The following is a 27779-nucleotide window of genomic DNA, read 5'->3' as shown; positions in this document are numbered from 1 at the left end:
ATAGAGTTTGGTCAACTCTGGGGCCTGATTGGCATAATGGGTCCATATATATTAGTAGAACTTCCCCAGTCTTATTTCCTGAAGAGGCCTAAGCTATTGAAGTCTGGTACTGTAAATTGAAATTATTTCTGGGCAGAGTTAAGTAGGTTAAAATTAATGTAGAGAAATGGTAGTATCAACTCAGAAGAACTTAAAATGGAGGGTACAAGGTGTCTTCATGTAACTTACATCTTTAAATTATATATAGTTTTCTGCACATTAAGCAACTAAGAATAAACCATATGTACAATGTATCTGTTTTAGACAGAAAATTCAGACAGATGTAAATATGATTGGTGTACTCCTAAGTCCAGGTCACTATAGCAGTGGGTGGAAACAAAAATATTAGTCATTCAAGTAAAACATAACACTAAGAGAATTTATTTTTGCTTTGGGAATGGTATATAACAAGCCATAAAGGAATGAGACTATTTTTAAAAAGTCTGAATGTATACATCAAAATAAATGGTTCTGTTCACATTGTCTTCTGGATGAGGCAGAGTGCCATAAAGGTGTCCGACTTTAGGCATATAGATTGCATCAAGTTCCTGGTGGTGACTCGTTTTTCATAAGTTTCTGGGACAGTGTGGAACATCCTAGAATGATGGACTCTCAGCAGAGGGGAGCGTCTGTATGTTCTGAAATACCGCTTTCCCGAAGGTGTATGGTTGATCCCCAGAAGAGAGTAATGACTTGCGTCTGCCTCACAACTGGTCAGTAATGAAGGGAATTCAGATAAAGGAGCACTGCCAGTGGGGTCAAAAGCATCAAGAGGACATGAAACCTGGGCCTGGAAGGGATGTGGACAGGAATGGAGGAGAGCAACCCCAGAGGGAGGGGATTTGGGGGCGGAGTAGCGGACTGGGACATGGATGAACAGGGAGGCTAAGCCTGGGTCAGGCTGTTCCTGGCGGAGGGGTGAGCAGTCAGGTGGGCCGAATTATGGAGACCTTTCTTCTTTTCCAGACCACCAGAGGAATCTGGGCAGAGGAAAATGAGACATTTCTGGGGATGCCTGTGTTTGAGTGTGAGACTCAGGGACAGACAAGTACTGCACAGAGGAGTGTGGGCTGTTACCTGGTCTCACCCTTTACCAGGGAGGCAACCTCACAGTGTGCCAGGCCTAAAGGACCTGGCCTTGAGAGGAACGGCCAAATTGAGGAAACATTCTTTTTAAACATGTGCTTGTTGGTTTTGATTTTATTATTTTTGAAAAAGCAAGCATTCATATTATTTAAAATTCAAGTTTCAAAAAGCTGTACAAATGAAGTATTTTTCTCCCCATGAACCAATGGAACACCTTTTTGCATAGCCCTTTTGGAAGATATTTTTAAAAAGAAAGTATATGATGGGAGACAGATCGGATTATTATAATTTGCTATTATTTGTTAGACGGGTTTACTCTTTAACACAGTTTCATGCTATCCTACCAAGACCCTGTAAGGTGGGTAGGACAGATGTTATTATTTTATTCTGCTGACAAGGAAACAGGCTTAGGGAAGTTAGGCAACATAACCCAGGCTTAGTAACTCTTTAATGGAAATATCCAGATAAAGTTTCTCTATAAAATCCTTTAAAACATAATGACCTTTTATTTAATACCACAAAAGCAACAATGATGATGATTACAATTGCTTATTAATTAAGTACCAGGTCTTTGTTTCAGGTTGAATTGCTTTCTGAAACTTACCAGGAAGCCATTAACCTCACCTGACTTCTAAAGTCGTCCAGAAGTATACCCACAGTGATGGAAAATATTAAGGGAAAGCTTGGCTCTCAATTTTAACCTCTGTCTTTCTCTTTCTCTCATCTGCCCACTCTGTTTCTTTCTTCAGTTTCAATTTCAGGATCAATGATGGAACAAGGGATTCCTTTTTATATTGGCCAGGAAATATATCTGAATTCTTCCAGTGGCAGAGTTTGTTGAATTTTTAAAAGCCAAGTCAAAATCAATTTCTTTCAAGTTTTTAGTTGTCAGGATTTTATTCCTTTCCTCTATCCCATTTTTGGCAGCCAACAGCATTAGTCCAGCATGAGGGATCACAGGCTGAATATCAGATTGGAAAGTCTCTAGCAATATGTAGAGAATGGAATGGTGGGGAAGCATCCTCAAGTACTAACTGAGCTATCATCTTTGAAAATTTTCCAGAACAAACTCAATAAAGACTGATAAAAAAAGATACTCTGTATCCCAGAGAAAGGGACTCATTTAGCATCCATTTCTAGAAATGATAGTTGTAATACTTTCTGTGTAATATTTCTGGAATCTAAATTATGTACTTTTGGAATCACTTTTAGTTACAAAGAAACAGCAGTTGCTCTAAGAAAGCAAGTACATCCTTAGTAATTCACTTATAATTTAAAACCTTTAAAATGATTTCAAATATTAACTGCATTTATATGCTTCTCCAGGGAGCAAGGAGTTTCTAAAAGGCATTATGTCATCAGTCCTATTAGTTATAATGTGATGAAAAAATGGAGCAGGTATTTAAAATCCTTTTTATTCTACTTAGGAAAAAATGAAGATTAGCAAGAGACACCATTTATTCAACTTAACACCATTTGACCAAAACAAGAGATGAGACAAGCCATAAAAGTCTTTCTGTGTGTGACAACCCCACTCCAAGGTAGCTGAATGGCCCTGGGCAAGTTACTTAATCCCCAAGCATAAGCCTTCTCTCTGTAAAAATGTGGAGAAAGGCTTCTTCACAGAATCTTTGGGAATACTGTAGAGCTATATATGGGAAAGTAACAATCCAGTGACTGGCAATAATCGGTATCTGTGTTAGTTATTTAGAGCTACACAACAACAGTACCTCAAACTTAGTGGCTTAAAACAACACACATTTATTAATCACAGTTTCTTTGGCCAGGAATCCAAGCATGGCTTAGCTGAGTCCTCTGATGCTGCAAGCAAGGCATTGTCCAGGGCAGCAGTTTCATCTGAAGGTTCAGCTGAGGAAGGTTCACTGCCACGCTCACATGGTTCTTGGCAAAATACAGCTCCTTGTAGGTGTAGGATTGAAGAACTTGGATCTTTTCTGGCTATTGGCTGCAGGCCCCCCAGCCCCTAGAAGCCACTCCCAGTTCTTTGCCCCATAAGCCACCCCAACAAGGCCACTTATTTTGTCACACCAGCAAGGGGAAGAGTCTCCCTATGTTGTGTGATCACAGAAGTGACATCCCATCACCATGTCTATATTCACTTCCATCAAAGCAAGTCACAGCTCCTGCCCATACTCAGAAGGAAGGGATCACGTGAGGACATAGAAACAAAGACAGAATCCTGGGTCCTCGCTATAATCTGCCCACCACTGTATCTGATACTCTGTGTTGCGTTTCCTATCTTACCACTGATTTCTAGGTCAGAAGGCCATGACCCCTCCTGCCCATCAAAACCTTGTCTGCATAGTTAAAGAAAATACATTAGTATTTCATAGAAATAAAATAGAAAAAGACAACATGGTAGAAAATATTAAAATTAGTGTTCTATAACAAGATAAATCAGTTCAACAAAATTCATAGTTAAGTAAAATTTCATACAAGAGTGGGCTTTTTCTTTCCTCCTGTTTGTTCATGCTTCTGAAGCCGTTCTGTTGTAGTGTGTTCAAAAAATGATTGCAAATCTAAATCAGTGACTACACCAGCACTCATGAAACATGGGCACTACAAAATAATCTCACTAAGTAGCCTAGAAATGACCATGGATTTTGTTCCCCTAAGTGTGGTGAAAAATAGCTACTGGCCCCAACATGAGGCAGAATGGCCTCAGTGCAGGTATTCATCATCCTGGGTAGACTGGCCATGTTTGGTATGCCCTGCCTGCCTGCCTCTGTGACCTCTGGAGTCCCTGAGAATGACGGGTTTCCTAAAATGGAAGGGATTTTAATGGTTCTAAGGCTGTCATTAATGATGGTGACGATGATGTTGATAGCTAACATTTACTAGGTACACATTACATGCCAGTCACTCTATATGTGACCTAACAGTTATTATCCCTCTTTCACAAATGCAGAAACTGAGCCTTAGAGAGATTAAGGTCACATGGCTGGCAAGCGGCAGGGCCTGTATCCTAACCATAGAAAGGTTCAATCTCAGAACCTCAGAACTTGCTGTGAAAAACCAGGAACTTTAAGACAGAGACAACAAGGCTAAAGGCAAGCCTAAATATTCTCTTCAAAACGTTGCAGGCCTGTCTTGTTGAAGGTGGGTGAGAGCCGTCCCTGTGGCCCAGGAATGGTGTCAGTGCTTGCTCTGACACTCTGTGAATGTGCACCTGAATGTACACTGGGTGCTAGCGGGGAAAGGACTGGTTATCCACAACCCCCTTTACTCCCCACTGAGTCCATCGTGGGATTCCGTAAGAGTCAGGCTTGTACGATGCCAGAGAGCGGAGTAGCCAGGGCACCTCTGAGGTAGGCACTTCTCAATGCTCGATAGGCCCTGTGTGTTGGTCCCACTGGCCCACAGTATAGGTACCAAGAGTACCCTTGTCCTCTCAGGCCTCAGCCTCCCAACTGAATCCCAAAGTCTGGTGCAGTTAATAGAAGCAGCATACCTGGCACAAACATGTCAAAATGTACATGTTTTGATGGACAGTGAGTCCATCCATGTCACATGATACCCATCTCATTAAATTAAAGTGAAAAACGTAAGACCAGCTGGTAATATTCCAGTACTTCACCTTGGTCACATGTGGGGAGGGCAGGCTCTGCAGAAGGAGAAGGGGAAGGTCTGTGGCAAGAAGGCAAGAATGTAGGTGTGATACAGCCACAAAGCAAGAACACTGATCATTGCCTTCCGCTGCTGTCACCTGAGCTTCCACCCAGCTCCACGCGGAGGAGTGATGAGAAATCACAAGCAGAGTTTGTGTGTGGGTGTCCTGTAGAAGATTTCATGGAGATCCAGTTATATCTCACTAACTAAAAATTTCGCACATTTATATTCTGTTCTTTCTGATGTTAATTACTTCAAGAATGCATGGTTGAGCTCTTTGCAGAAATTCATCTAAAAACGCAGAACAGTTGATTTTCAACAGCCAGTATTTTGCACATCTAATCTGTTTTCTTAAGACGCTGGCCATTCATTCCATTAACTTGCTCCCTCATGCTCACAACCTAAACATAACAGAGAAAAGGCTTTCTTTTGTGAATAAGGGGCTCATAGAGGCTGTGTCCAGGGGTTGCCTTGTAGAAGCAGACTTCCATACGTGTGAACATGCAAGGGAAATTTTCTCTGCTGCTTGGACCTGCTTTCTCATCCACATAGAGGAATGCCAATGCACCAAGCAGGAGAAATTTCTAAGACTTATAATGCAGCTCTGAGTGAAATACTATTAATAGGTAATTTAGGTATGGATTTTCTATACCCACACCTGTATTTTCTACATCAGCAGTATCTCTATGAAAAAAGGAAGCGTATGAGTCAGTATCCCCCACCCCCAAATTAATGTGTCTTCAAAGGCAGTGACCATTTCCTCTTGCCTCTTTTTTTTAATTTCCAGGAGTGTTATCAGTGCTAGATATGAAGGATACACTTAATAAATGTGTGCTGCATTGAGCGGGTGTGGAGGTAAAGCCTCAGCCTCACAGCTGAGCTGACTTGGTGGGTGACGTGCTCTCTCTCATAGCCATGTTCAGACAAGACCTTGAACACGTGACAGACGGAGATGCTCTGTAGGAGAGGGTACAGGTACATTAGAGTGAGGTAGAGTGAGAAATACGGTAAGAACTAACTTCGTTGTTTTACTGATTATTCTTTGAGGGATGAGATTTGGAGAAGTTAAGTGACAGAATCCAGGTCAGCATTTACTATGTCATCCCACAGGGTGCCGACCCCAAGGTCATGTTCTTTCCATTAGACCAATATGGTGCTTACTTCTTTTGCTCATTTGCTGTACAGTCACATCCTACTAAAAATAAAGAGTGCACCCCCTGCAATGTTTGCACTAGGGTGATATGAGCGGCCACCACCTTGAACCTGCTAAATTCTGAGAGAATTTTATTTTATTAAGTATAAAGTGGGTGGAACTTCAGTTTCTCAGCTCTATGTGCTTTTAGTTCTGAGAAAAAAATATGATATATGTATATATACACTGAGTATAAATATCAAGATTTTCTTTTTTTTTTGTATCACTAGGAAAATAAGAATAACTTTTGAGATGCTGATACCTGGATTAAAATCAGATTTCCATCATGCCTGGGAAGAAATGTTAGTCGAACAGAATAATTTAGTATTTCCATGTTTACTGTGGCCATCCAGCTATCAGAAAGGGAGACTAGAAATGACAGTTTTAAAAATAAGTGCTCTATTTAAAGAATTAAATAGAGCTGGCCAAGGAGTGCTATAAACATTTCTATTTTATACCAAAATTCATTTTGATAATTATCTTGCTTTATCTGGTGTATCTCTTGTGGAAATCACTGGGCTCTGACAGTGTTCATTTCTGTTGATCTTATCACTTAATTAAGCAGCTCATTTCAGTTGCCTGAGGGCTTCTTATACTTTATTTTAAAAATGAAGAAGTACTCTTTAGAAACTCTCGTTATTATCTTGACAATCTCCTTCCCATTTCTGGCATCGTGTAAAGCAATCACAAGTGGTCACTTCTATGCCACTAGTGATAGCTTTATTCTATGGGAATCGTACAGTTCTCTTTTTCTACCATTTAATAGGAGACATACAAATAAAATAAATAAAAATGCTTATGTAAAATAGGTGGGAGAAAAAAAACTGTATTGGACTAGGAAAAATCCTGCTTATTCTGTTTTCTACCCTTAAACATTTAATTGAAAAATTTCTGAGAACCAGATTATTAATTTTCATTCCTCATGGTTAGTTAAAACATAATTGCATGACATACTAGCTCCATTTCCCTCAGTATTATACACTTCATAGACAGTCTTCAACTTTTGCTCATGGTATTGAGAAAAATAGATTATAGGAAGTGTGTCACATTTTCCTGTAAGAACAGTGTTGCAAGTAGGGGGCTGTGTGACCTTGACCAGTGACCGAATGTCATAAAGTACTCATGATGTGTTAAAAGGAAGGGATATAATTTAAAATCTTTGAAATTATTCTAAATAGTAAAACATATTATAACAAATGTGTTTAAACAGCAAAGTTTTTTCCCTAGATTTTGCAAATATCATTACAGATGGATTATAAGGAATTTCAGTGTACTATAAGGAGTATGTACATCTAACACATAGTTATCACAATTTAACTTATCTCCCCTTTCTATGCTCTCTGAAATAAGCATTTTCTTAACAAAGTTGCTTTTTGTCATTGAAATGTAGAAAGACTTGGAGGTGATATTTTGATGGTCTAAGTGTTACTAGGTTAAAAGTGTCTGTGCCTTCTTCTCTTGTTAAAATCCCGTTTTTAGGAGAATATTCAGAACTTTCCCATTACCAGCTAAGAGCAGAAATCAATTTGAGTCCATCTTTAAAGACATTAAAATAAAAGGCATTTCTGTAGCTATACTAAGGACTTCAGCTCTGGGAGTCTTGACAGGAGGCACCTCATACATCTAGTCTTTTGATTTGTCTTCTTTTCAATGACAGTTTTATGTGAGCCCAGAAGAAAAGAAGAAACACACATGAGCCATAGAATCTGGTGAGGATGTTAAAAGGTGGGAAGGTGGCAGGTGGGGAAAGCAGAGCAGAGGACAGCAGTCACACACACAGAAACACGGAGAGAGATTTACCTAGAAAGACCTATTTCTTTTGAAGCTGAGGAACAAACCAGTTGCTTGGAAACCATTGATTTCTTATAAGTGATGGGTTAGACCATGCATCATAAATTGACAACTTCTTCCCAATGCCTAGGAGACTAAGATCAAGGATTTCAGTCCTGTATGGGCAGCTGAGATTTGCAGATACTCAAAAGATGGTTAATAAAAACCTGACATTAAGTAAAGGAGATAATAAAGGTCATGGGCCTCTACTATGGGCCCTATACTAGGCATGACACCTGGTAGGCAATCAATAAAGTTCCCTTTGCTCTTCATTGAGAACATGTCAATTTACTACTTGTATTTGTATAAAATGTTATATATGGTCAGAAAAGCCTTTTCTTTCTGAATGAATATAGTAGAAACAAAATATGTTTTAAAGTCAGACAGATATGGGTCTGAATTTCAGTTTTGTCCTCACTAGCTGTGTGACCCTGTGTTAATGTCTCAGAATCCCAGGCTTCCTCTTATGTAAAATGAGATTTAAAAATCGAACTGTCAGAATCAGCTACCCAGCCCTGAGGATCAGCCATCATCTATGCCAAGTGCATAGGTCATGCGTATGGCATGATGCTCCAGGCATTGTCCCAAGTGCTGGGGACACTGAGGTGAAGGATACAGACCAGATCTTTGCTCTTGGGAGTTTATCTATTGGTAATTAAGTTCAATAAATGATGGAATTTATTAATAGATGCAGAACACTCCTATGGAGTGAACAGACATGCTGGAGTTGATATACGTGCCTTGTAGAGCCTGCAGTGATTAGAGAAAAACTTGAGGAAAGATGTGTGTGAGATAAGAGTTAAAAAGCAGCAGTGGAAGGTACTACTGGCAAAACCAGGGAAGATGCATCTCTAGGCCTTGGAGAGAAACTCTCTCTCCCCCATGTTCAGCCTCCTATTGGTGGAAACAAATAGCTGCAATCAAGGCTTGAGCAGCAGCAGGCAGCCACAAATGACCTGCTTGCACAAAGCATCACCTGCTTTGTTTCAGTTCTCCCTGGAAGAAGATTTTGAAGAACAATATTAAATAAAAACACAATGGAGTATGCATAGCATGCCTGTGTGTGTTTGTGTGCATATTTACTTACAGCATCATCTGGATGTTTAAAGTCTGTATTTTTCAAAACTGGGGTTTTTTTGTTTACAGTGTGGTTATGTGCTTGGTATGCTCATAAGTCTTCACATGATCAATATGAGGGAAAGCAAAGAAATGCCCTAAATTATTTTGGTGTCTTTTCTTCTTCACCAGATCTCAGGCTGCATAGGTGTTACCTATCACATGTGTTACCAGAACTTTTGTAAATCCTTCCACTCTCTCCTCTTTGCATGTTAGTCTCTGCTGCTGCCAGGTGCTTGCTCATTTTTTTTGTGGGGTTAGAGGAGTGGAGTGTAAAGGTGTCATTGTGAAAACCCCGCCTTACTGCCAAATGTGCCTTCTGCTGCTTTGCAGCATCAGATGACAGTCTTGTCACTGTGGCACAACAGGTATTTCACCTCCGGGATTCCTCTATCTGTTCAGCTCGATGACAATATAATGTGCTGAGTGATTATCTTGTATATGGCTTTTGTGTACTGTTTACAAAAAATACCCCTGCAAGGAAGATAAGTACTGAGGTTAATGCATCTGTCTGGCATGTTCCCTGCATGCCTGAGTGCCTGCTCTGTGCTTTATTAAGTTCCTTCTCTGGGCTCTGATATGGAATTGTTGCGTCCATCCTGCAATGAACGTTATCTTATTCCTCTTAAAAGGCCATTTGTCTCACCAGAAGGCAATGTTCTCTTAGATTCTGCAAGAGTAAATGACTCCTTTATTTAAAAGTGCTCTTGTGCTGTCCTTAACATTCCACCTGACAAAGTAAGCAACTACTTGGGAGCAGAAGTCATGCACCTGCTGCAAGTATGTATCTCTCTTCCCTACCATGTAACAAAATCAAGCCAGTGACGTGAATAGTTTAAATGCAATTTGTTTGCAGGTAACAAAACTGAGGACTATGAAGAGGAGAGGGCTGAGACCCATTTTGAAGCCATTTCTTAAAAACACACACAAAATTGAGGAATGAAGATTTCCATCTGGAAGGATGATTTGAACCCCATGTCATTAAGTGACTACTGTTCAGTGTTCCTGGTATACTGCCTGGCACATAGTAAGAGCTTAATAAATATTTTCCTAGGGAATGGATGGATGATAAACATTCACAGCTGAGAGAGAGATCTTAAATGTTAGGGAAATGGAAACTTTTAATTTGATGCTCCATATCAGGTACTCCTTTTGGGATTATGCAAATTTCCTTCAGTTCTAAGGACTCTGTGTTCTAACAAAGTCCAATTTCCTCTCACATTTCAAGGTTCCCCCACTGATAGGTCTGTGAACATGATGGGCAGGTGCTCTTTTTCTAATAAAGCCTTGTGCAGACCTTCAGTCTAGGATTCACAACTGCAAGGCATGCATTGGTTTGCTTACTGATCAAAAGGACGTTTCTTTCGTGTAGAGTGTGTGGCAAGAACTTTGAGCTTTTTATTGGACTCTCTGGTTATACATTTGCTTGGTAACTCTTGAAATAGTAACGTTAAAAGATACTGAAATATTGAAAAGTTTTAAAGAGTATTTTGGCATGAAAATCAATGCCCAACTGGGAGTGTTTAGGAGTACTCCACAGACAGGAGCTAGGGACAGGACTTATATAGAGAAAAGGTGGAAGCAAAGGAAATTATTTGATTGGCTGTAGCTTAAGTGGTCACATTATTTGAGAAAGCTCAGGTGGTTCTTTGAGATTGGTGGTCCTTAGGTTTTGATTTCTTAACATCCAGGCACTGCAGGCTGATGCCTGGGTTTGCTAACATAGGCTACTAAGGCTTTAAAGCCACCTCAGTCTAATTGCCTTCTTCCTTAATTAACAATATTAACCCTGCAGAAATTTTGGAAATAGACAAATGTATAATGCCATCACCTTAATCCAGTAATGAATGCTTCTTTTTGCCTATTTCCCTTTGGCCTTTTTTTCCATAGTCTTAGGGAATTTGTGATTATTCTAATTATAGTTTCTACACCATCCCGCATCCTGCTTTTTTTTTTTTTGTTTTAGATAACATTCTATCATAAGCATTTTATGTTCCTATATTGTCTTTACAGTTGTAGGTAATTCTACAACAACTAGTATAATTACATTCAGTGATGTCATTTTTAGTATTAGCTGTATACATATGCACATATACATGTGTATGTAAATATACAGGTAGAAGATAAAGATAAATAGAGCTATAGATAAATAATATGTATACATTTATTATTAGCACAGAATCATAGATACAAATGAATAATAGCTTCTTGACTACTTATAAATCAAACATTCAGCAGCCTTATCTATGACAAGATAAATGAGTCAAAAATCAAGAAAAGAACAAACCAAAGAGCATTCAATAGCCAAACTAGATAACACAGAGCTCATGAATTTTAATCATATTAAGTACTCTTCATACTCACTGAGAATCTATTACTCTTATCTTAAGTATAATTCTAACATACTTGGTTACTGGTATTGATGCTAGTATTAATGTTGATATGGATAATGACTAGGGTCTGTTAGGCTGGAGGGAAAGAAACATGAAAACTATGGAGACAAACATAAAATCTCAGTGAGAACAACAATCTGAAGCCATTTGGTATAAAAGGAAGAAATGACAGGAATCCATCCCAAGATATTTCAGTGCTACAGTATCAGGGTACTATTGCTATTTAAATAATGCTACTTAGTATTTAGCTACTCTATTTCCAAAGAAAGGAAAATAGCTAATATATTTGGAGATATTTCCATTCGAGTTGATTTTTAAAAATTAAAGTGAGAGCCTAAAGGAACAAAATAACATTCCTCAAAATTTTACCTTTAAAGCAATTTATCCCTCAATGATACCATTTAAGTGAGGTTTTCAATATATTCACTATTTCCTATATATTATCTTTTATTGGCACTTTGATGTATCTCCTCATCCTGATGTGGTTAGGAGAAGGTTTCTCGGGAACAACAGCCTGTCATTGGGTAGTGCTGGTATACACACATTGTATGTATAAGGAAGAAAAGCACCGTAAATGATCCATAATCATTAAATGTTGTCCTTGCAGCAGTGCACTTGAATTTTCATTAATCCCTCCATGACTTTAGGCTGAACCAATAGCCCACACTGGTTATAAGTGGAGTGGAGCTCACCGCCAGCCCACTGAGACCAGGCCAGTGCGCTTCACCTCCTCACATTTAATCAGAAATGATCACCTTCTAATGGAAGATCAAGCTTTGTCCATTTTCTCTGTTTATAGTCTTACAAATATACTTATTTGTACATACATGTGTTTTAAATATACAAGGTTTTATATCAACACAAATATACGTCAGGGCAGTTGTCTCATTTTTCTTTTCTCCTACTCTCTTCTCTTACCCAACCTTCTTTAGGCTCCCTTGGATGGAATCAAGGCCTCAGTTCATTTCTATTAAAAATCTAATACGACTGGTAGAGGTTTATATTTGGAACTTTAATAGCATTTCATTTAGAAAGGAAAGTGGTGGTCGAGTTTGATAAAAGGTTTCTCAGAACAACTGGTTTGAAACATGCCTGAAGATTATCTCGCCCTAAGTGACATTTAATAGCTCACTCTTCCACATCCTGATAAACATTTCAGTGTGACCATCCCTTTGAAAGCAGGACATGTGAACTTGAGCAGAAATGAGAAGAATAGCTAGATTTCTGGTTCTGAACTTATTTTCAAATGGCTTTCTACTTTGAGAGAACATCAAATGAGAAAGAAATCCACCTCCACTTAAAGGAAGCAATTTTTTTTTTAAGAAAGTGCTGTGAGGTTCTGGATTAACAGCTGAAAAATCCAAAGACAAACACATAGAGTAGAACCTCTAAAATGTCAAGAAAATGGAGACTTTTTTTTTTTGCATTCTTCACATGGCCATCCCCAATTATCACAGATTATTCTATCTAGGATGGCAAAGACAGGCAATATTCTTCTTTGCTACAACTCACATTAGTTTGCAGATGGTGCCTAATTCATTCTCTACAAAGCAGCTCCCTGTGAAGGTGGGGTGGATCGCCCTATGGCTGTGAGGGAACTGCTAAGTTAGATGCTACAGTTTCTCCAGCAAATGAGCAATAACAGAAGTTCCCTGGAAGCATGAGGGAGAAGGAACCAATTGGGAAGACCTCGCCCCATCTTCAATAGTTCTGGGAGACGTAACAATAGAGCCTCTGTACAAAGCATTTACATTTAGGTGCAGTGAGGCCAGCTGGTGATCCAATCAGACCTGCAGGCACTTTCTGGGAAGAGAGGTACCCTGAACTAGAGGAGGAGGAAGGAGAGAATGATGGGTGGTTGGCAACCCCCTGGGAGGCTGCAGGTGAAACCCCACGGGAACATGGATTACAGGTGAGATGTGAAGAGAAAGAGTGTTACAGACAGCACATGTAATTGCATCTGATGGACGGACCGTGAGCCTAGGAGAGGTAGTCAGCAGGTCCCAGGAATAGCGGGCTGAAGCTTGGACGGAGGTCAGAGAGGCCCTGTGAGCAGGAAGGGCAAAAGGTTTTGTTGCCATGTTGATTCCATTCTTGTGCCAGAGCCGATGAAGCCTGGGGTAGTTCAGATTTCACCAGCTATGACCCCAGCAGTTAAGCTCATAAATATCATATGAATGGTTTCCCCATCCTGCAGATAAATCAGATGATAATGGTGGAAAAGTCTTCCCTCCTCAGTCCCCAGGACTCCTGGGAATTTTTGAAGTACAAAACAAAAATACACAATTCTTGGCCACCAAGTTATGTTAAGTGGTTTAAACTTTCCAAATATAAATAAAGGCACATTTATTTAAAATGAAGGGAGTTGACAGTGGAATGTTATTCAGCCATAAGAAGAAAACAAATCCTACCATTTGCAACAACATGGATGGAGCTAGAGGGTATTACACTCAGTGAAATAAGCCAGGTGGAGAAAGACAAGTACCAAATGATTTCCCTCATTTGTGGAGTATAACAACAAAGAAAAACTAAAGAACAAAACAGCAGCAGCCTCACAGACTCCAAGAAGGGACTGGCTGTTACCAAAAATTTTTAAAGGGAGAAAAAAATGAAGCTAGTTTACTGCTTAGTCACTGAGGTTTCCCAGGTGACTTCCTCCCAGAAAAACCAGGGCCTCCCTCTTTTTCCTGGACTGACTTTGAGGTCTAGGGGGCTTCTTCTCTCCCGTGTCCCTTCTCCCAGCATGTCATGGGATTTGACTGCCTGATGGAAACTTGGGGCAGTGAAGGATTCTGTTTTCCTTTTGCCTCCATCAAATTTTACCTCCTTATTGCTACTCCCCACTGTTTCCCCAGGCACAGTCCGTACTGCGTCTTCTGCCTCCTTCACTGCTTCTGGGAAACCGCTAGAGTAACAATGGCTGCTGGTGCCCCAGCCTAATAGCTACCGCTCCTTCCTCCAGTTCACTGCAGGTTCTAATGGGTGGTTCTAATGGTTCTTCCACGAAGTCCAGAGACAGATGCAAAATCCTTCCTAGCCTGCACTCTGGCAGCCACTCTACTAGCAAATTGACTTTGCACACAAGATGAAATAGATTTGTGATTACTCTTTATGACGTTGCTTGGAGAAGGGAACTTCACATCATTGTTTGTCCTCACTTTAGCAGAAAACCACTTTCTATCCCATTTGGGTCTCCCAGGGGCCCTGGACATCCTTCAATATTTGCATTAGTTTCCAAGAGCTACTGTAACAAAGTGCCAAAAACCGGGTAAGTTAAAACAGTGGAAATTTATGGTCTCATGGTTCTGGAGAGTAGATCTGAAGTCAAGGTGTCAGCAGGAACTTGCTCTCTCCAAGGGCTCTAGGGGAGGGTCCTTCCTTGCCTCTTCCAGCTTCTGGTGTCTGTCAGCGATCCCTGGTGCTCCGTGGCTTGGAGATACATCACTGCAGTCACCAGATATACCCTCTGTGTGTCTTCACAGTGTCTTCCCTCTGTGAATGTCTGTGTCTCAATTTCTCCTTCTTATAAGAACACCCAGTCATATTAGATTAGGGCCAACACTAATGACTTTATCCCAAATTCCTTAAATCTGAAAAGATCCTATTTTCAAAGAAAATCACATTCTGAGGTACTAGAATTTAGGACTTCAACATACCTGTTTTGGGGAGATGTAATTAAACCCACAATATTCCAGTACCCTGTTTTAATACATTCATATGGCATATATTATTATTCCCAATTTTATGATAGTTTATGTGTTCATATAGCTAAAAAATTCTACCTCATCCAGATTCCTCAAATTGGATATGTTCATTCCACACTCATACATTGGCAGTAGGCTCATGAAAACCTATCATGTAAGACTTGCTTCTAAATGGACTGAATAAGAATACTTACCATGTACCAGGGAAGTGGGTGCTGTGCCGAAGATGCAAAGTATATAAGATGAAGCTTTAGACTTTAAATAGCCTACTTCAAGGGATGCTTGGGAAACAAACATAGATGAAGATTTAAATAACAATCTAGGACATTGTAAGATAATACAAGGAATATAATACTTTTGAGAGTAGCTGTGGGCTGTGATGGCATAAGAAGATACTGCAAGAGACTCACTCCAACTATACCCAAATCTTGTGCTTTCAATTAGTCAACCCCCTGCAAGATTCCAGAATAAGACAGATATAAGTAATAACAGTCTAATGCAGTAAAATGTACCACTTTTTCATTAATTACACAAGCATTCAAGCACAGCATCTGAATAATAACACCTATTTCACATACCTCTACTTTGACCTTCCAAATCACCTTAATAATCTGACAGATTCCACACACTTATTCTAAAGCATTTTGAACTTTAAACTGTGAGTTTTTTAAAAAAGAAAAATCTTAATTATGCACTGCTGTGCACAATTATACCTCTTGCCATACATATCATGAGCTCTGGTCCTTCCATTCAAGAACAACATTTGTTAGCCTGTTCTAATATGTGGGAAGGAATATTGAGGTCCTAAACAAAAACTCCTGAGAAGCCAATTTAAAGTGTCAGGGACCCGACTATGCCAAGCAGTATCCCAGAGCCGGGGTGACTCATGTCTTTTCCCCTTCCTTCCACCCTACCCCATAAAAACAAACACAACTAATAAAAGAAAACAAGAAAAATCTTACAAAGAAAAATCATAAACTGTACAAAAAGCACTGGACATAAGGCATCCTACATGTAGGGATTATAACCTGTGTCCTGAAACCTCTGGGGCAGAAAGTCCTTGGATTCTGTCGGAAACCTTTCTGTCATACCACAATCTGAATTATCGATCATCTACCCTTATTTCTAACCTAAGACTCCAACATTGCTCATGGCAACCCAGGATATTTTGAAGGACATATACTAAGCACCCACTAAGTGTAAAGAAACAAGGCATCATAGAACGTACAAAATCAAGTAAGAAACAATCCCACATCAGAAAGCTTAGTTGGTTGCAGAAATGGCAAACCTATGGCAAGTGTGCTCCCATCACCCTGCTTCAGTGCCCCTTGCAGACATTATTAATTGATCACTACATTTTTTTTTCCCCTCTGATAGACACACTTTGAGAATCCTCAACACAACATTCAGGCAGGCAAAAGACATTGATCAGATTTGACAAAGAAGGCAAGAGCTATTTGTCAACCATTGTTGACATATCACCCTTGATAATTCAAGATTTCTTTTTTTATTACTAAGTAGAGATTCAAATAATGAGCTGAGAGAGTGAAGAGGAAGGACAATCTATTCTGAATGGTTGGAGCAGAGGAGGCTTCATGGAGGAGAAAGTATTTAAATAACCTTGAGAATGAATATGATGTCAGTAAGTAGATGTTTGGAGCATGAATATTCCTGATTGGGACACAGGCATATGGGGCATGTGTGGGGAACTACATGTACTGACATCCCATAGGACAAGGTTATGGGGTATCTATTAAGACAGAGTGGGAACAGACAGTGTCTTAGGGTCCTGCCATTGAAGACCTACAATTATTTTTGAAACTTAATTTTTCTGAGATAATGGAAGGTTTTGGGGGGAAAATAACAACATATTGCTTTAATTGATTCATTTACAGTAGAACCAGAAATACTGGAAGCACCCATTTCTTCAAAGAGCTGCCAAGAACAAGGGTCCTCCAAAATCTACTTAGTTTTGCCATGGAAAAGCATATGTTTCTTTTTATTTCATTTCCTCAGAGGGAGGGTAGTAGGCCAGGCCAATGGGATGTATTTTTGGTTGACTTGCTTGTCTCCAAGAATATTTGCAGCTTGTTAGCATTTCCCTTGTTTCTATCACATGCTGATGAATGCTTTGTTGTGTACCCATGAGGTGTCACTGTATGATGGATGGCTCTTGTCCAGGGCCTTCCTGAATACCTAGTATTTTAAAATTTGGCTCAGAATCTGAGAATGACATGAGAATGGGAATACAAGTTAAGGATTTATCACTTAGATTACATCCCAGCAGAGTGACTTAGAGCAAATTCCTGAGTTCTCTTAAGTCCAAAGCCTTACAGCCCAGGGCATAGTAATCCTGAAATTAATAATCACAGTCAAAAGCTGCTAGACTGGAATAAGAATGTGACTAAAGGTAATGTATATTCTTGATGAAGATAGTTCCCCACAGGCTACCAGTGGAAAAACTCAGCTAATCTGAATTTAACTACTGCCTTATCTGCTTGGATTCCAAAGGGAGTATAATTGTTTAGCCTCATCTTATTAAGTCACTATTTAATTCCAAAAGTTCACTCTTTCTTGAATTATCAAAAAACCAACTGCATAACTGAATGCAAATCTTCCTTCATGATTAATCAAATATGTAAGAGCCTTGTGATTCCAAAGAATGGCATTTCCTGCTGCACTGTGATTATGGGGATCACCTGGACTCCGGGCTCTGAAGACCCTAAGTTCCTCCAGCTTTGGCTTTTTTCCTTGACTAGTTCTCAGAAGCATCAGGGAGAAAGGGGAATACTACACCACGGGACAAGCTCTCAACCAAATACTGGTGTTTACTTGAGAAATAAGCCAGGAGCACCTTGAGCAAGCTCAGCTCCGCTAACACGGGAGACAGAGAACTTACTCCCCTGAGGGCAGGACCCCAGGAAAGAGCCCTGTGGTAGTAATGAAATCTCAGGGTCCTTCTAAGTTTATAAATGGAGGCCTCCGTCATCTTCATTCTCTGTTGAAACAGGATTCTTGTGTTTGAGGAATGTCATGTTTCAAACAGACCCAAGCAGCCAACTGAAAAAAGTATGATTACCCAAACAGCACCTGGAAAAAATCTCCTATCCTCAATGAGTATCTCTGTGTATGAAGTAGATCAAATGCTGATCTTATTGACAGAGTATTTGTGTTTATTATTCCTATTAGCTATTTCTGCCTGTGGGCCACAATTAGATGGGAAATTGCTTAGATAAAAATTAGGTTGAGTGCTCTCTGAAGAAAAAAAATCTGTAAATTACACTTAAAGCACTTACAGCCAGACTACTGTGGTTGCATGTTCATTAAAAACAAAAAAAGCTAACATTCTCCTAGGCAAGAGTAGTATTTCAACTGGTGATAAAAATAACCGTGCTGAATCAACCAACAATATGAGTCTGGGATTTGGAGGGTTTCTTTTTTAATATCAACAAAGCCTTAGGCTAAACCTTCCAGCCCTTTCCCAGGAATAATGTCTCTCAGGACGAGTTCTGATTCTCCCACTCTTAAGACATGAGATTCAATCATCCTGCTTCAGCCAAAGTCTGTGGAAACAAAAAACAAGATCTGGGCTTACCTCCTGAATTCACCACTTAGTCCCTGTAATGTTGGTCAGGTGAATTCAGTTATTCAGCAAACAGGTACTGAATGTTTCTTCCATGCCAGCTCCTGTTCTGGGCATTTGGGAAACAAAGATTTAAAAGGATAGCCTCTTCTCAATACATGTACTCTAGAGTAGGGGAAATATGCAATTACCCTGCAACATGAGAGCCCAAGTGGTGGGGGCTGTAGAAGCTGGCACAGGAGACACTAAGGAGTTTGGAAAAAGACTGGGAAGGCCTTTATAAGGGACTTCACAAGTGACAGTAATGCTGATAAATTCTCCAACAGTCTCAGTCAACCTCTTTGGTCCGAGATGCAGGGCCCTGGCTTGGGGATGCCAAGACATGCTGATCATACTCTAAGAAGACCAAAGTATCTAAGTCATAAAGCCACTTTGTTAATTTACAAGTACACATATAACTGCCCAGGGGGCTGGATAATCACACCTGAAGCCTTAATTTCTCATCTGTCAACATGGCAATAATAATACTGACAATACATTCCCTATAGACTTTATCAGGATGTGGCTGAGTTTGGAGGCCAAAGTCTAGCTATCAGAATGTCTACGATCACTGCACGTTTAAATCAGGCACTGTGCTAAGTGTTTTATGTGCATTCTTTTACGTAATCCTTCTTCAGTGTTAGGATGTAGACAGTATTGTGCCAGTTTTATAAGGAAGGAAACTGAGACTTAGGGAATTCAAATAACTCATGTGGGATCACACAACTAATAAGCCAACTAATAAGCCTCACAGCCAACTTCTGATGCTGGCTTATTCCAAAGCCTGTGGTGTTAGACACTAAGTATACAATTTCCCATGAAATAATAAAAATATATCTGCAAGAATGCTATTAACTGCAAACACCTTTCTTTATAAGAGGTACGTAATAGGACATGACAAGAAATAAGGAAAGCTGATGAGAGTAACTGCTGGTTTTAGACTCCGTCATCACAAGTTACTGGCTATTTTCTTTTTACCTCCAACGTATACATTTTCACTGACTGAAATACATAGCACTGGGATATAACTGTGAAACTACTGTCCCAAACCTGCTATATATCAGTGAATGATGCTTAGAACTAATATATGTATCGTATAGATATGTATAGTGTATCTATATTGTATATATAATAGTTTATAGCTTTTCTTCCCATTCTTTACATATTGGTGAGTCTTTGCCATGGCTTGTGTATTTCAAGCATATTTCATGAATTCAGTATTGTACCAGTGATGCTGTACTAAGTGACATCTAAATCTGATGCTGTGGTTTTACGTAGGCAAAAGTCCAGAGGCAATGAGAGAAGATCAAAATCCAGGGATTCCTTTTGTTTAAAAGCAACAAACACTTCAAGGACCACGTGTACGGAGTTAGATCTTAGGGGCAGGGCTGTGAATCAGATCACAAGCCGAGTAGCCTGCTTGTCCCAGGAATGCTACTTGGTTCTCTTCTTGGCTCTGGATGGTGCTTCGTTGACCATTTCTTTGTAGCCTCACCCAGAACCAGTGCATTCACCATCGTTAACTCACAAGGGCTCTGATACATGGGGACAACTGGTGCAAATTCCAAATGCACAAGAAGTTCTCCAGAAAGAACCATTTAAAAGTGACTGTTATTATTAGACAGAAGACTTCTAGATCTAGGAGGTATGAACATCACTAAGGTGCCATTTTTTGGTTTTCTATAAATGTTTTTAACCATGGGTTTATATTGGTATCTTAAGTGCACCATTCTTCTGAGGTTATGATACAAGGATTACTTAACAATTACAAGATCAATTGCTGGTGTATTACATAAGCCATACCAATTTCATGGGGTAAGGAAGGCAACATTATACCACAGATTGACAATTTCTGACCACTTTCCAACTGTCGTTGCCCAGAACATGTGGTGCACAGACAGAACTGGATCACAGGAGCTGTGCCTTTCTTACCAAAACATCACACAGGCTCTTGATGTGCTGGTGACTGAGAACTATTTCCTCGATAAATTAGAAATGAATTTCCAAAATGTAAACATTGTTGGTTGTGTCATCATTTAAAAATAAATTCGGGGGTTACAGTCTGTCTCACATGGAAGCTCTTGAGCTTCTGGACTCCCTGTTAGGTGAATGTCCTGTCTCTGATTGCCTGAGAGAAGGGTCCCATGAAGGGGCTGAAAAATGGTCACCCAACTCTCCTGTTCAGAGGAGAAAAGGCAGTGTGTGTCGTGATTGCCAATCTGGGTCTCATTAACACGGTCCTACATACAGGTCCTGTTAAACACACGTATGCAGATTCATAACACCAACTTCCAGTCTTCCTTAGACTAGGACAGCTGAAGCATGAACCGCAAATTAAAACATGCATTTTAGATACTGAGTTGAAAGAAGAAACAGCTGAGCAAACACTTCACCCAGAGGCTGCATTGTTTTCCCCATCACTGCACTGTTCTGCCAGACAGATGAGTTACCTGCTGTTAGAGGAATAAGCATATTGAGGCAGTGTAGGGGCTCTGTGCTGGCAAAGCAGCGACAGTTGTCCTCCGATTTACTTAAGTCAAATGCAACTTATACAAGTTGTCCTTCTCGATTCTTTTCTTTCCCTTTTCTTTAAATCCATAATTAACCATACTCTCCAGTGTACAGGTAGTGAGTGTGAGATCAAACCTCATCATTTCAGGCAAGCTAGACATCAAATGTATATTTTGATCAGAACCAAAAACTGATTACACAGAACAACAACTAATTTTGATTAATTGGTCTTTAATTAACATTTGAGATAAATATATAAATATATAATATGTACATATAAACATATTTGTAAATATATATGAATGCACATATTTTAATACACACATTTATGAATATATGTTGTATATATACATGCTTTACATAAACTATACATATATACATAGTATTTTGCACATAGTAATATATTTAGTAATATGTAGTATATACTATAGTATGTAACATGTAGATATATATATATATATATATATATATATGGAAACTATTATGCCAATATTATTTATATGTTGATGGAGGTGAAGGGCAAGAAGAATCTACAGATGAATCAGATGATGTTTGTGTCTTTAAAGAAGCTTACATTGTAGTAAGAGGGACCAACATGAATTCCTACATAAAAGTGTGAATAAAAGAAAGGCGAGTAGATGAAAGAAGACTTATATATGGACTGAGCATAAAACAGCCAACCCCAGTGCTCCAGATGAAAACACCTGAATTAGGATGCCGGCAAGGAGAGCACCTCTAAATTCAGTCCAGGTTGCTCAATTGGCCAACGTTGGTGAGCCCCATGGAGATCTGGAGCCAGTATGGCATGCCCTTGCAATGGAGTATCTTCCTGAGACATCAGAAAGAAATACTGCCCCTGGAGTCACAGCCCAGGTCAGCTGGAAAGCACTAGAACAGGGAGATGATGAGAGGAGAGGAAACCATCTCAGCTGCCCTTGTCACCCTGGGTGAAGATTCCCTGTGGTGCGTCCTATACCGGAGACAGTCTCACTCCCTTTCAAGTTCAGGATTGGAGGAAAGTGGTCTGTGGCTCCTTATCACTCCCTCCACTGTTGAGAAGCCCCACGGTGGCTGGACCCACACCTCTGCTCTATTAGCACACACCACAGGGTCACCACGTACCGTGCTTTTTGTAGTCGGCAGGGTCTAGGACAAGAAAGACAGGAAACACAGAGGGTCCCACTTTGGACAACTGAGAGGCTTCTAGGGACCAAGAATATCTCTGTGCATGTTCTGTTACCAGTAGAGCAAGCGAGGATATAAGGGAGCTTGTACCAGATTCTATATAGACACGTTTAGAGGTGGCCAGGGAGACCACTGTGCACCTGAAACAACTGTGTTGCATAGACAGAACAATGATCTCTGCTTCAGAAGACATGGGCTCCACCCAGTGCTACCACTTACCAGCTGGTGTCCTTGGACAAGTCATTTCAGCTTCCAGAACCTTAGTTTTCCACCATTAAGTGGGGACTCCCAGTAATCCCCAAAAGGGCTTTATGAACTCTAAAGTCTTATAATTGTCAGCATTATTGACTATCCAATAGTGTGGATAGAGAAGTTATGAAGTTGGAATCCTTAGTGTATATATTAGTCATCTCAAGCTGCTCTAATAAAATACCACAGCCTTAATACCCACCCCCTGAAGCTCCCCCTGCCTGTCAGCCCTGTGCCCCACATTGCAACGAAACTGGACTTTTCCCTGCATAGCGAACCCCTCCTCCTCCTTCCTGCCAACCACAGTACCACTGTTAACAGTCTTTGCTCTACCTAAATGCCCTTCATACTCTTTATTCTTCTTATTTTACCACCTCTGTGGTATCTTCAGCGTGATTCTGAATAAATGAAAAGCCCAGATAACTCTGCCGAATTGCAGAAACAACTAAGTGCTGAGCAAGCGGATGTTCAGGAAATGTTGGTTCTGTAGCAGTTCGTGGTTATAAGGTTTGTGAACGAACACAGAAAAGTGAGCAGCAGGGAGGATGGCCTTGTTTGAGTTTCATGTCTGATCCTATGGTGTCATTAAGTCTGATACCATGAGAAATATGTGCTGTTGGTGGTAATATCCAAGATCCTTAATTGCCTGTTCTTGACATAGAGAAGTAATACAAAAATGAGACATAGAGTAGTAATGTAAACGCTAGACATAGAGTAATAATATAAAAGCCAGACTCAACACCTGAATTCTTTAGATGTTTTACTAATCCAGTGAGCATCGGTCACAAGTAAGGAAGGTTAAGATGTGGGCACATTCATTCAGTCTCTCAAATTTTTGCTGCGTGTATGAGAGTCGCCTGAAGGGGGCACACAAACACAGTCCCATCCCGAGTATCTGATTCAGTCGGTCTGGCGCAGGGCCCAAGAATTTGCCCCACATATTCCCAGATGATACCACAAGGCTGGTTCAGAGGGTGATGCTCTTTCAAACACCATGTAATTCAGAAAGATTACACACCAACACTAACTCTCAAATTCCAAGAGATAGTTCCTTCAGCGAATTTGTCCTTTTGAAAAGATCAGATGAAAAAAACCATGAGATAAGCATGGAGATCTCCAGGACTAGCTTGTGGGACTCAGTTTCCACTGTGGGAAAAGATTTCAGCTTTGATTTATACAACCCAGGATTTGATCATCAGCTGCATTCTTTGTTCCTGATTTTCTACTTTGTGTCATTGATTAAATACTCTTCCTCTCCATCTGCACAGCCAAGTCTGGTGTGTTAGTGCTGGTGTGTGAGTACTGGTTAGAGGTAGCCAAGAGCAAGAAGTGGTGAGTAGGGGGAACAGGTAGAACCTAATTTGCCACGGTAGTGTTGTCCCAGCTGTTAAAACTGAAAGTTTCCCATTGCAGGAACCCCTCAGCTTGGGCAAACCGAGAGAGTTGGTCACTCTAACAGAAGGACAAGTTTGCCCATGACCTTGGCTGGGGGTGAGGGAGAGAAGGAGGATAATGATGACATTTAGGCTGATATTGCTGCTTCAGACTGATGAGATCCTTTACAATGATACTATCATGGGAGCAGAAAAATATCCTTCAATACTGATGAATTGATTTCACAAATATCAGTAAGGTCATGCCTGCCGTTCCCTGTCTGAATTCCAGTGTGAAGCTATTATGGAAATACCATGCAATTGCATGATAGGTCCACATATGTGTAGGCAACCTCTCCTTTCCCAGCTCTTGTCATCTTCGATTCCCTGGTCTTTTCACTCTCTCTAATGGGCATCTTTGTGCATTATCCCCATAGGCAGGGTGCTAGTTGCTCTGTCATCTGCCCCTGGCCTCATGGGCTACTGTGAAAGCTTCCTCATTCTCTGCGTATCAGTACTATTCACATATTATAGTTTGCAAAACTATACAATTAAAGGCTTTAACTGCTTGATTTTTCTAAGACAGTCCCACTTTTAGAGAGCTTATTTACATTGTCCCCACAAATATCCTTGGTCTTGTTGGATTTAGCTGATCAGGTTTGGGCTTGGGAAGTTTGATATTAGGTTTTCCTCCAGCTATAAAACCTTATGATTCTTTTCCCCAAGGAATGCATGTAGCCCAGTGATGAAGTTCAATGGTAGAACTTGAACTTTTGGCCCTTCCTTCTATCCATTGCTCTTCACCCTTTCTCTCCTCTACTCTCACCTTATGAAAGGCTCTGAGTTACCCTCTTTCTGACTAACAGAGAGACAGAGGAAGGAGATACACACTCTTTCAATTGTGTTTTGTATCATCTGTGAACAGGCACTGTACCCATCAAATTTCAGCCTCAGCAACAGATTTTGGAGAACCCTGAATATAAATAAAACCAGAGTTTGTGCTTTCACTGTGCCTAAGTATTTCAAGCTGATGGTGGTGTTTGTGACTACAGACTCAAACTTCTCGCTTCCTCTCATCCAGAACAAATGGTGTATCAAGTGAACAGATTTCATGTGTTGTAGGACCTGAGCTTTTCTTGGTAAAGGAAAGAAGTTAGAAAAATATTTTTGGTTGCATTTTATAGTTCGCTCATAGGCTATTATAACCTTTTCCTCTTTCCCCACACCCTCGATGAAGGACTGGTTGCAGGCATCTCTGAGATTCTGTCATTGGTCCTGCTCTGCCCAAAATAGAACAGAAAAGTTTCCAGAACTCTCCCCCTGCAGCCCAGCATTGCGGTTCTTTATGTCATAAAGAACTGGCGCCTGAAAGGCTCAGCCTGCCCAATCCTCTTTCCTCCCACTGCCAGCTTTTGCAGGTTGAGGTGGGGTGATTGAGAAGGCATATTCAAAACGTGCCGTTTCTGTTCACAAAGGTTAAAGAGCCTCTGCAGGGGCCTAACTTCCCTCTGCAAAGGAAACATTATTCAAGTTGTCCTGCTGAGAACACTCAGTCCTTTGGTGACAGAAAAGAAATGCCAACAATAGACAGGGTGTTTCCTGTAGGTTGTGTGCTAGGAAGTCAAGTGGCCCACAGGTGCCAAACTAGTCTTTCTGTTTTTCACTGTTGCTGAGCTAAAAGAAAGCTTTCAAAGGAAACACATGGTCCCTGTGGGTTACTGGGCTAGAGTCCCACTTGGCAAAATGCTTTCATTTCTCTTCCTCTCCCCTCCTCTCGATCGCCTGTTGTGTTTACTAAGGCTCGAGCTTAGCTATTGGTTAAGAACTGGTAGTGGAGAGAGAAAGAAAGAGACACACACACAGGAGACAGATGCATATAGAGAGTGAGGCACAGAGATACAGAGAGAGGAGAGGAGCAAAAATATATAGAGATGTATATTTACAGAAAGAGAGAAAAAAGAGGTACAAAAATAGAGAAATAGAAGGGGAGAAAGAGAAAGATGTACTTAGAGAAAGAGAGGGAAGTGGACACAAATGTCTGTTCTGGGGACAGACCCTCTGTGCAGAGGAGATAGGGTGCAAACCAGAAGGAGATACAGAACCTGACTCACATCAGAAGCAGGCTGGAGAATCTCAGGATTTAAGAGAGAGGTGATCTGGGTTAACCACCAGCTTTTACAGATGAAGTGAGGGGAGAAACCAGGAGAGACCTCATGGCTTGTCTGGGCTCACATAGTGAGATTTGTAAGACTCCAGGGCTGCTTCACGCCCTGGCTGAGTCCTTCTCACTTGCCTCACCCTCTTCTAAGTCCTTAACCATGCACTGATTCATTTAGCCTCAAAGTGGCTAATGATTCCTGCTTGGTTAGTGCCCCAGTTCACAGATGAGGAGACTGAGATGTGGGGAGGGCAACCAACTGGCCCCAGAGCATAATTCCATCACTCTTCAACAGTTTGTTAAACAGAGGAGTTAGAATTTTATCTCCAGCAACCAGCTGTTATCCAAACACCTTCCCACAATGAAAGTTCACTGTCATGATCGATAGTAAGAGTTCTGGAGTCACGGTGAGCTGGACTGAAAGACGGGAAAAGACAGCTCTACAGGTTGGGCTGGTGTTTTTCTTTTTTCCTTCTTTTGTTTCTTGCTCAGTTTAATTAGATTGTTGGGGAGAGGGAGGAATGGGGAGTGGGGGGAGGGGAGTCTGTGCACTGAAGGGCCCTTTGGTCTCAGACTAACACTGCCACACCTCCCGCCAACTAATAACTAATGTTCCTTCTCAGCTGACATGTGTGGTGGAAACAAGAAGTTCACATGCTGACCAGGGCTGAAGAGACCCCTCTGACCCTCCCATATCAATACAGTTCCCTTCAGAATGGCAACCATTTTCTTGTTTCTTGTTTCTCATGATCTAGATGTGTTCTGTACAGAGGACATTGATGGAGAAGCCTAACAGAGAGGTGGGGAGGCCACATGAAGCCAGGAGGGCATGGGTGGCGGTCTACAGTCCAGCAGGGTATGTGGATCGAGACCTTCTCATCAGTTTCACCAAAACAGCATAAGGGACAGATAATGGATATACTGAATAGAAACAGTGGAAGGAGAAAGAAAGGGGTTCTGGGAAAGGGTAAGGCAAGGGAATAGAGAAGAAAGTTGTCACATTCTTTCTTACTGCCCTGAAAAAGCAGATGGCACGTTGTGGCCTTTTCCCAGAGGATCATGCAGAGGGTTAGAAGCGCTTTATGAAAACTTAAGGACAGTTTAAGACATGCCCAGGATCCAGACCCCAGGCAGACGTTCTGTTCATTTAGAACAATGAGAAATTAGTATCTCTAGTAGTCCCTTCACCCAAAGCCAGGAACCTTAGTCCTGCCCATAGACCCACTTTACAGAGCCTCATATAGGACAATAGACTAAAACTTGCCTTCTTTTAAGTGCCAGGCCTCGGGTACCTCATCCTCATGAATTTACTTTCCAACCACCATCAAGGGCGCAGCATACTCAGACCTTCATCCAAGCCCTTTTCCACTTCCACCCACTTCTTTCTCATCTGCCTCCACCTCAGGGTGCTTAAGGTAGAAGAACTCTTAGCCCTGGGAGAGACGCCCAGGGCACCGACAGATTCCCGGCCTGGAGCTGACCGTGCATCCGGCGCAGGTGGCATGCGGGGCAGATCCAATAGGGCATTCAGGTCCTCCCATCATCACGCTCCACCTGGCGGCAGAGTCCTGTTTCCCACCCCCGCCCCACGTGCCTGATCTGTTTCTGTCTCAGACTCCTGGGACCCCTACCTAATAGTCCAGCCCTATCTCCACCCCCTGCCCTGCCCTGTCGCTGATGGCCCAGCCCTA

The 27779-nt window shown here is 40.9% G+C and overlaps 1 protein-coding gene across 5 annotated transcripts in view; it reads left to right on the top strand.

The window, feature by feature from the left end:
* PHACTR1 (phosphatase and actin regulator 1) overlaps positions 1–27779 on the top strand; it is a 509978-nt gene that overhangs the window by 106855 nt on the left and 375344 nt on the right. The gene's annotated exons all lie outside the window — the stretch shown is intronic.

Source organism: Manis javanica, chromosome 16 (genome assembly GCF_040802235.1).
Source record: "Manis javanica isolate MJ-LG chromosome 16, MJ_LKY, whole genome shotgun sequence".
Taxonomy (NCBI): Eukaryota; Metazoa; Chordata; class Mammalia; order Pholidota; family Manidae; genus Manis; species Manis javanica.
This window is presented reverse-complemented; position numbering and strand designations above follow the sequence as displayed.